This window comes from Aegilops tauschii, chromosome 2 (genome assembly GCF_002575655.3).
Source record: "Aegilops tauschii subsp. strangulata cultivar AL8/78 chromosome 2, Aet v6.0, whole genome shotgun sequence".
Lineage (NCBI taxonomy): Eukaryota > Viridiplantae > Streptophyta > Magnoliopsida > Poales > Poaceae > Aegilops > Aegilops tauschii.
This window is the reverse complement of record NC_053036.3, coordinates 636060729-636071143: the sequence shown is the minus strand read 5'-3', so window position 1 is coordinate 636071143 and position 10415 is coordinate 636060729. Positions and strand designations below refer to the sequence as shown.

General features: G+C 45.8%; 1 long non-coding RNA gene across 1 annotated transcript; it reads right to left on the bottom strand.

Annotated features, from left to right (window-relative positions):
- Positions 1-2284: 2284 nt before the first annotated feature.
- On the bottom strand, positions 2285-4500 carry LOC109734150 (uncharacterized). Its single transcript, XR_002225818.4, has 3 exons — positions 3940-4500; positions 3647-3850; positions 2285-2738 (listed from the first exon to the last, which is right to left on the bottom strand). It is a non-coding gene; the product is annotated as an uncharacterized lncRNA (long non-coding RNA).
- Between the last annotated feature and the right edge of the window lie 5915 nt (positions 4501-10415).

Here is a 10415-nt window from a genome sequence, read left to right as displayed (position 1 = left end):
ATCCTCAAACCATTGAGATGCGTGAGGGTTTGCTGCACATCCGCGATGTTGAGGGACCAAGGAGGACCGGAAGCGTGGAGACAAGGCTCGAGGCAATGGAGCAACAAGTTTTCAAGTGCCAGGAGATGGTGGAACGTGGACTCGACGCCAATCATATAATGATCACGGAGTTCACCAACAACCACAAGATGGATGGCAAGAATATTGGGGAGGCCATCTTCAAGCTCCACGAGAAAATTGAGCGCCTCCAAGCTCAGATTTATGACCTGCAAAATCAAAACAAAATAGCAACTGGTACATTTTTCAAATTCCAAACAAAATTATGGATACGCGAACATTTTGAAAAATGGGATTTTTTGAAACCAAAGAACAAAACTTGAAAACATGATTATTGGCGAAAGTGCTATTCTGTGCTCGAGCACAGATGCCCTCGATATCCCTCCCCTCCGTTTCCCTGGGGATCGCCAACTGTCAATGTATAGGCCCATGTATATCGCACGTACTTGTATTAATAAAACGGGACGATGGCCCACGCCTGATCGCAAGGCACTGGAACGCCGTCAGCCTCCACCGCACCGGCTCGGGAAAATATAGACGACGTGGGTCAGTAGCTCCCGGATTCTGGACCAACGCCACCTAATCTTCTCCGGCACGGTTAGTCTTCATCCCATCGCCCCCCACTGTCTCCAATCGATCCCAGGAGCAAGAGCTTCGCAGATCGATGTCTACTTCCGCTTCCTCACACAGCGAGTTGTTGCCACTCATCCGATCCATGATTTGGTTGTTCTGAAATCTCGTTACAGATTGGCCGGTTACTAGTTTTCTAGTCGTTTTTGTTCTTGCAGGCCGGTCTTTGTGGATTCATGAGATCAAACGAGGCCTACCCTGGGACTCCGAATCGCCACTACGACCCCAGCAGTTTCCAGATCCAGCACCTGCCCAGCAAGCAGCATTTGTTCACCAGATGATTCAGGTCAACTACAGTACCCACCCACCCAAATCAGTACCACTTTCAGAAATGTAACCTTCTATTGAGAACTTGTTCACCAAATACGTGAAGCTTCACCATAGTTCAATTAAAAACTCGAAAAATTATTGCCATGCAAACTAGTATTTCACTGGATTGTGTGGAACACAAATATCTAAACTAGAACCAGAGCCGCACATGTAACTGATAGCAACCAACACAATGAGAAGAATTTGAGATGCTGGGGATTTCAATAAAACGCAAGTTCAGAAGAACAACTTCTGGGATACACCAGAAGCAGAGTTGTCTCGACTGCAATCTTAGGTGCCAACTACCAGGCCAGGCCATATCTCTATCAAATGAGAGCATAATCCTTAAGGTTCATGGTAAAATAAAAGGATAAACACATGTACAAAAGGTTAAAAGTAAGACATTTTGACAATTTTCTTTTCTCTAAAAATCCATGTCATTTTCTTCTAGGACTGCATCATCAGTGGCAAGCAGGGAGAAATGGCAGACAATGCCAATCTCGACTAGCTCCTGGATGGTAGAGTCAAGGGCGTCAGGTTTTGCCTTGGGCACGATCAGCTTGACCTCCTGCGCGCTCAGCCTCTGCTAGTAGTAATCCGGAGATTCAGAACCCGAATTTTCTAGCTCAAGGAGCATATAAAATGCCCCAATACCTTCGCATGGTTGAAAAAGAATCAAGGTTTTTAAGATGAACAGGCAAGGCAACAATGTAAAATAGCTTTTGTTAAGTGTATGGAAACATGTTCTTCTAATAATGGAAAGCAATGGCAAGAAACCTGTAACTCACACAACCCAACCCAGTATAGCTCCCATGTATTCCTTGATTTCAAGAATTTCAAATTAATGAACTAACTCACGAATTACATACATTATCCAAATGAAGTGTCATCGTGTCGTTAGTAAATTACATCCGTTATCAACTTCACAAACTACCAGAAAGATGTGCCATTTCCATTTCTTTCAGGATAATATTGAAGATAGTTTCTAGAAGGAAAAAAATGAAAGTTGTAACATGGCATGAATATGAAGCTTGAATTCAGTTCAGAACTTGCAATGTGTGAAACGATCAGCAGCCTGCTGGCTTCTCTTCCTGGCCTAAATTGTACAGACAGAAAGTATTTGTGATAGGCCTAGCTAATTAACCCCATAGAAGTTAACAATCAAATGGACCAGACCATGCATGCTCAAGAAAGCGGTCAAGAAAAGTTAATGGAACACTGAACATTGTGTTCACGCAATTATGAACTATCAGGGAAAAAAGAACTATCTGTCTAACAAAAATTTAGATGTTCAGATTTATGCTTCTCCCTCCAGTGTTTCATAACACAGTTCAGTATGACATAAAAGACACTTGATCCAGAGAATATTTCTGGAAAAACAAATGACTTGAGCAGGCAGACGGGATCCAAGAACCTTATAATTCGCCTGAACCGAGAAACCTAGAGGCTCCAACACCGTAGGTGTGGACGCCGTCGTCACCTCTCAGACGCAATAGTAGGATGCCTCTGGGGCACGCTGCTGCCGTCTGCTCCCGTCGTGCTCGCGCCGGAGAAGGCCACTGCGCATGTGGATCTGCTGCAGGCCCGCCGTCGCTCACGCCTCTCCTACCTCGCTTACTGGACAAGGTAATAACCGAAGGCTGTTACAAGCCAGATCGGGTTTCGAACCCCAGTCGGGTTTAACAGAACAAGCCCTCACCGAGCAGAGCATCCTACTAGGGGCTGCAGCTCCAAACCTCAACCTGCAAGAGAGTTTCTTCACAACTCAGAAACATTGTTTGACACTTTCCATGTGCAGAAGATAGAATTATGTCTACAGGGTACACAAAAATCACAAAGGAAAACCATACATTCCACATTTCTTATTTCTGGTAGGAGCAGAGATTGATATGAATGCCTTATTCGAGAATGATAACCAACAGTCCAAACACGGGTAACCTCTACAAAACAATTACAATCAAAACTCTACTCAACCGAACATGTCGAATCATATGCGTGGACTTTAGTACAAAGCTCACAGCCTAATGCAGGTACTTTTGTGCCAACCAAGAAAATACACTCCCTCGGATTGGAACTTACTCACCTCTTGCACCAGTCGATGGCTCGGACAACTGAGCCAAGCTCACTCTTCTGTCAAACCCCCCCCCCCCCCCCCCCCCCCCCCGCTTCTTTGGCACAGACCAGTGGTCGAGTTGCAAAAAACTGAGGCAAGCACATTCAGTTACAAAAAATGGTCTAACAAATCCCATGGCTATATTGAATGATCCAACTGCTCCAGTATATCACCATCAACATATTCAAAGGATCTTACATCCTCATCCTTCATGCCAAAAGAACTTGCTCAGCCCATTCACAGCATACAACATTTGCTAAATTAATCGCTGCACCCAGCCTCACTTAGTTCTACCTTCCAGTACTAACACACTTATACTAGTACTAACACTAATTATTCAACCATAACCCAAAACTCTGCTTAAGGACCCAAATTGTTCTAACTATCTCCTCTGGTTGGACTGGTTTTAAGCAGTGTGAACCCACAAATTAGTGCACAAATCTCAAGCAGATCAACACGCACTCGACGCTGTTACGCAACATACAGGAAAAATGGAAAACTACCCTCTTCGTCCAGCCAGGTGCATGCGGGTCTTACCAGTGGAGAGTTCAGATGGCCTGTGGCGAGGGCTCGCACCTATCCGCCCGACCCTTTTCTCCCTCCCAGATCTGCGCTCGCTTGCGGCTCCACCCGCCGCCCGGGTCTTGGTCAGCAGGCTGGGCTGGAACTCTCGCGACGTACGGCGCCAGACCCATCGGGGCTACACTCTCGTCCACCTCTTCAATCAAGATCTAGGGGAATCTGGATCCGGGCACCGACGAAAACAAGGAAACAAAATCAAGTATGAACCAGCCGCATTCACTTTCGAATCAAGGAAATCATGAAGTCACCTACTACTTGTTTGCATGAGGAACTCCAACGCCGGCAATGGAGTTCACTCCTTCAAACACAATTGTCTTCTCAAACCAGGACCTCACACCAGCGCCACCGACAAGGGGGATACAACTAATGCCTACACTCATCCTTGCCCGAGAAGTGACTTTCCTGGTCCACGGACCAACTTCCCCGCAGGACGACCCGAGCCACGGCTCAGAAGAACACCTACGACGGCCGTCCGAATCGCCGGCACACCAAACTGACGGAGGGCGACGTCCTGGGCCCACGCCTCAGATGAAACGCGTACGTACAGCACGCCCATCCCATTTTCTGTTTCCCCGTATTCCCTGATAATGCATAGCGGCACAGATCCCCAGACCATCTACGATGGTCCAGATAACGAGCGCATGTGTGCTCATGACCAGATACTTCGCGTCCGATTATTGGCCGTTTTACTAGGAAATAGCAAGCAGAAAAAAGAACCTTGTGAACCAGAATTTCAAAAGATTTTTTTTTTACGAATTTTGAACAAAATGTTCACGGATTAGAAAACGTCCATGAAAAAAAGATGTTTATCACAAACGTCCTTGAATGTTCAGTGTTTATTCGAAAATAGTTCAACATATATTACAAAAATGTTCACTGCGTATTTTCAAAAAAAAATCGATGCATATATTCATATTTGTTTTCAAAAATGTTTATCACATAATACAAATGTTCAATGCATATTTGAAAATTGTTCAACACATATATTTATAGTTTTTCCAGAATGTTCAGTGCATGATATTACAAAATCTTCAGTGCATAGTATTCTCGAATGTTCGAAAGAAGTTTGAAGCATAATGTTTAGCGTCGTCAATCTATCAGTTGAACTCACTAGTTTGGTTGGCAAAATTCCAGCAAATAACAAGACTGAGGTCGCGAGTTCAAGTCAGTCCTGTAGAACTTTTCCAGATTTTTTTTTTGCACGCCTGCTATTCAATAGCTCCAAATGGGCCGGTTCACGAATTTAAGAAAAAAGCAGAAAATGAAAAAGAAAAAGAAAAAAGAAAGAAAAGAAAGATGAAAAGGAAGAAAAATGGAGAAAGTGAACACAACGTAAGTGTTGTCCTGGTTGTTTGTTGATTCGATCAATCAAAAGTGATCTTCGGTTCGAGCCACCACAGTGCCCTTTTTTTAACGAAAAAATACTAAAGCGGGCTGGTTTAGCGGTGAGCAGGGTGCGCGCCCTTTGGAATTTTTGCTCTTGAACGAAATAATACTCTAGCGGGCTGGCCCACCAGACGAATCCTAGTTCAAACGATGCCAGGGTTTGATTTAGACCGGGATTGCATAGTTTAGAGTGCAATCGACCGGGATTTCGACTTGAGGGTTCATTTCACCCGACCTCTACAAGTTCAAGGTTTAAAATGGACTTTTTCCCTCCCGAAGGGCATGGGATGTGCAGACTCTTGAACGGGTGTAGTTGCCAGTTGAGAAGTGCGACGTCCTGAAGGTGCCAGTAGGAGGTAATGGGCGAGCTGACTACCCAACATGGAATAACACAAAAAATGGGATATTCACAGTACGCTCAGCCTATCATCTTGCTATGAAGATTAAACGCTTGCGTTCAGGGTCGCCGGAGTCCCCATCATCAGTCACAGCGCACCAGGGATGGATGGAGCTATGGGACACCAACGTCCCAGGCAAAGATAAAATACACTCCTGGAGATTGGCCCGGAATGGTCTGGCCGTAGGGGCCAAGCTGCAGCGATGTCATATTAAACAATGAGTCCGGTGTCCGGTTTGTGGCAGGGAAGAGACATCCATCCATCGCTTTTGGAAATGCCCCCATGCTCAGCACGTGTGGATAGTTGTTAATGCAGACAGAGGAGATGACATGTTATCACTGCCGGAGACAACCCACACGCAACAGCAGCTAGGCCGATGGATGCTGGACTGGTTTGGCAAAGCGTCTGAAGCGAATAAGGCCGTCATCACATGTCGTTAGCGAGAAATGCGACGTGGGCCGGAAAGCTCATGGAGGATGCTAGATCCACTAGTAGAAAACGGCCCATTTATCCCGGTTTCAAAGGCCCATTACCCCCGATTCTGCAACGGGGACTAAATCCCAAAACCTTTAGTCGTGGCCGCTGTGGGAAGCCTAGGCAGAAGGGCTTTTAGTCCCGGTTGGTAACATCAACCGGGACCAAAAGGCATCTACGCGTCAGCAGTTGACAGGAGCTGTGGTTTTTTTTTGAATGAGGAGGGGGGAAGGTTATGGGGTTTTGGAGGGTTAATTTAGGGGTTTCATATTGTGTTAGCTAGCTAATAGAGAGAAGTGTCCTCTCTTTCTCCGTGCTTGGTCGACGCTAGCTACTATACGTATAGAGAGAACTCGACACACTAGCTAGTAAGCAAATAAAGGAACCATTAAGTACACAAGATCGTCATGAACATATACAAAGAGAAGTGATCGACCTCTCTTTCTCCAAGAGATTGGTCGAACAACAAGTTTTCGTATATCTATCCGGCGCTACTAGCTACATATATACAATTTAAGATCTCTTACAATCCCTAACATCTAATGTCAAATTCCACATGGTATTCTCCGGCTTTATTTATGACGTGGTCAAGAAAGAATCCCGCCAATTCCTCTTGAATTGCTCGAATGCGATCATGTGGTAGGAGTTAATCCTGTATCTGCCACATCTAATTTGAAGAAGGGGGTCAATACATATATATGAATGAAACTCAACACAAGTGATGGTAATAAAATAAAATTGTGAATATTATTGCTTACGCACTTCATATTGGTTTTCAGAGTAGCCCCGCTTAGAGGTCGTGGCGTTGTAGATGAACTCGCAACGTAGTATCCACAATAATCATTCCCGGATTCCTGTCACAAGCACTTTACGAGAAATAGAGTTCAGTCAAACTGATAATCAAGCATTATAAATGGTATTGATGAAACTAGTTAGAATCAATGGGAGATGCGCGGAACTAGCTAGTAGTATTTACTTTCGGGTGTGTAAATCGCAGCTCCCTCGGCAGTGCCGGAACAATTCCGGTGAACTCTTTCCAAACTCTGCCAGACAAAGAAAATAATTACTTGATATAAGGAAATGAACAAAGTTGCCGATATGGTGCGATAATGATCGATTGAACTTACTTCTGGAGCATTTTAGTCATGCCCGCATACTCCTGGGGATCTTTTCGTCTCGAGTCTAAGACGGTTACTACTCCCCGCTCAAGCTTAATCTCCAGCAGAATAAAGTGGAACGTGCGCACGCATGCATAACTCATCAATTACATTACTATAACCTCGAGTAATAAGGGAAACCGAATATGCACAAGACAGTAACACTCACTTGAAGTTGTAAGGAAGGAGTATTTTCTCTTTGTTTTGATTTTTTAAGCAACGATTGTAGCAAGTTGTCCTCGGTTTCTATGACATTCTTGTCAACCGTCCATTCATGTATGACATTTGGGTTAATGAACCCAATGTCATAGATTTGTGCTTTTCTGCATTCGATGATCTTCAATCTATATAATATAGTGAGGATAATTATATATACATGCAATGAAAGAGCTGAGCTATGTATAGAGACTTAATTACAGAACTAGTACTTACATACAGTTGTTGGGGATCGTAGCAGAAATTTAAAATTTTCTACGCATCACCAAGATCAATCTATGGAGTCCTCTAGCAACGAGAGGGAAGGAGTGCATCTACATACCCTTGTAGATCACGAGCGGAAGCGTTCAAGAGAATGGGGTTGATGGAGTCGTACTCGTCGTGATCCAAATCACCGATGATCCTAGCGCCGATCGGACGGCACCTCTGCGTTCAACACACGTACGGAGCAGCGACGTCTCCTCCTTCTTGATCCAGCAAGGGGGGAGGAGAGGTTGATGGAGATCCAGCAGCACGACGGCGTGGTGGTGGAAGTAGCGGGATTCCGACAGGGCTTCGCCAAGCGCTGCGGGAGGAGGGAGATGTGTCACGGGAGGGAGAGGGAGGCGCCAGGGCTTGGGTGCTGCGGCCCTCCCTCCCCCCCTCTATATATAGGGCCCCTGGGGGGGCGCCGGCCCTAGGAGAAGCAATCTCCAAGGGGGAAGGCGGCCAAGGGGGTGGCTTGCCCCCCAAGCCAAGTGGGGCGCCCCCCCACCCCTAGGGTTTCCAACCCTAGGCGCAGGGGAGGCCCAAGGGGGTGCACCAGCCCACCAGGGGCTGGTTCCCCTCCCACTTCAGCCCATGGGGCCCTCCGGGATAGGTGGCCCCACCCGATGGACCCCCGGGACCCTTCCGGTGATCCCGGTACAATACCGGTGACCCCCGAAACTTTCCCGGTGGCCGAAACTGGACTTCCTATATATAATTCTTCACCTCCGGACCATTCCGGAACTCCTCGTGACGTCCGAGATCTCATCCGGGACTCCGAACAACTTTTGGGTTACCGCATACTAGTATCTCTACAACCCTAGCGTCACCGAACCTTAAGTGTGTAGACCCTACGGGTTCGGGAGACATGCAGACATGACCGAGACGACTCTCCGGTCAATAACCAACAGCGGGATCTGGATACCCATGTTGGCTCCCACATGTCCCACGATGATCTCATCAGATGAACCACGATGTCGAGGATTCAATCAATCCCGTATACAATTCCCTTTGTCAATCGGAACGTTACTTGCCCGAGATTCGATCGTCGGTATCCCAATACCTTGTTCAATCTCGTTACCGGCAAGTCACTTTACTCGTACCGTAATGCATGATCCCGTGACCAAACACTTGGTCACATTGAGCTCATTATGATGATGCATTACCGAGTGGGCCCAGAGATACCTCTCCGTCATACAGAGTGACAAATCCCAGTCTCGATTCGTGCTAACCCAACAGACACTTTCGAAGATACCCGTAGTGCACCTTTATAGCCACCCAGTTACGTTGTGACGTTTGGCACACCCAAAGCACTCCTATGGTATCCGGGAGTTGCACAATCGCATGGTCTAAGGAAATGATACTTGACATTTGGAAAAGCTCTAGCAAACGAACTACACGATCTTGTGCTATGCTTAGGATTGGGTCTTGTCCATCACATCATTCTCCTAATGATGTGATCCCGATATCAATGACATCCAATGTCCATAGTCAGGAAACCATGACTATCTGTTGATAAACGAGCTAGTCAACTAGAGGCTCACTAGGGACATGTTGTGGTCTATGTATTCACACATGTATTACGATTTCCGGATAACACAATAATAGCATGAACAATAGACAATTATCATGAACAAAGAAATATAATAATAACCATTTTATTATTGCCTCTAGGGCATATTTCCAACAGTCTCCCACTTGCACTAGAGTCAATAATCTAGTTACATTGTGATGAATCGAACACCCATAGAGTTCTGGTGTTGATCATGTTTTGCTCTAGGGAGAGGTTTAGTCAACGGATCTGCTACATTCAGGTCCGTATGTACTTTACAAATATCTATGTCTCCATTTTGAACACTTTCACGAATGGAGTTGAAGCGACGCTTGATATGCCTGGTCTTCCTGTGAAACATGGGCTCCTTGGCAAGGGCAATAGCTCCAGTGTTGTCACAGAAGAGAGTCATCGGGCCCGACGCATTGGGAATAACTCCTAGGTCGGTAATGAACTCCTTCACCCAGATTGCTTCTTGTGCTGCCTCTGAGGCCGCCATGTATTCCGCTTCACATGTAGATCCCGCCACAACGCTTTGCTTGCAACTGCACCAGCTTACTGCCCCACCATTCAAAATATACACGTATCCGGTTTGTGACTTAGAGTCATCCAGATCTGTGTCGAAGCTAGCATCGACGTAACCCTTTACGACGAGCTCTTCGTCACCTCCATAAACGAGAAACATATCCTTAGTCCTCTTCAGGTACTTCAGGATATTCTTGACCGCTGTCCAGTGTTCCATGCCGGTATTACTTTGGTACCTTCCTACCAAACTTACGGCAAGGTTTACATCAGGTTTGGTACACAGCATGGCATACATAATAGACCCTATGGCCGAGGCATAGGGGATGACACTCATCTTTTCTCTATCTTCTATGGTCGGGCATTGAGCCGTGCTCAATTGCACACCTTGCAATACAGGTAAGAACCCCTTCTTGGACTGATCCATATTGAACTTCTTCAATATCTTGTCAAGGTACGTACTTTGTGAAAGACCAATGAGGCGTCTTGATCTATCTCTATAGATCTTGATGCCTAATATATAAGCAGCTTCTCCAAGGTCCTTCATTGAAAAACACTTGTTCAAGTAGGCCTTTACACTTTCCAAGAATTCTATATCATTTCCCATCAACAGTATGTCATCCACATATAATATGAGAAATGCTACAGAGCTCCCACTCACTTTCTTGTAAACACAGGCTTCTCCATAAGTCTGTGTAAACCCAAACGCTTTGATCATCTCATCAAATCGAATGTTCCAACTCCGAGATGCTTGCACCAGCCCATAGATGGAG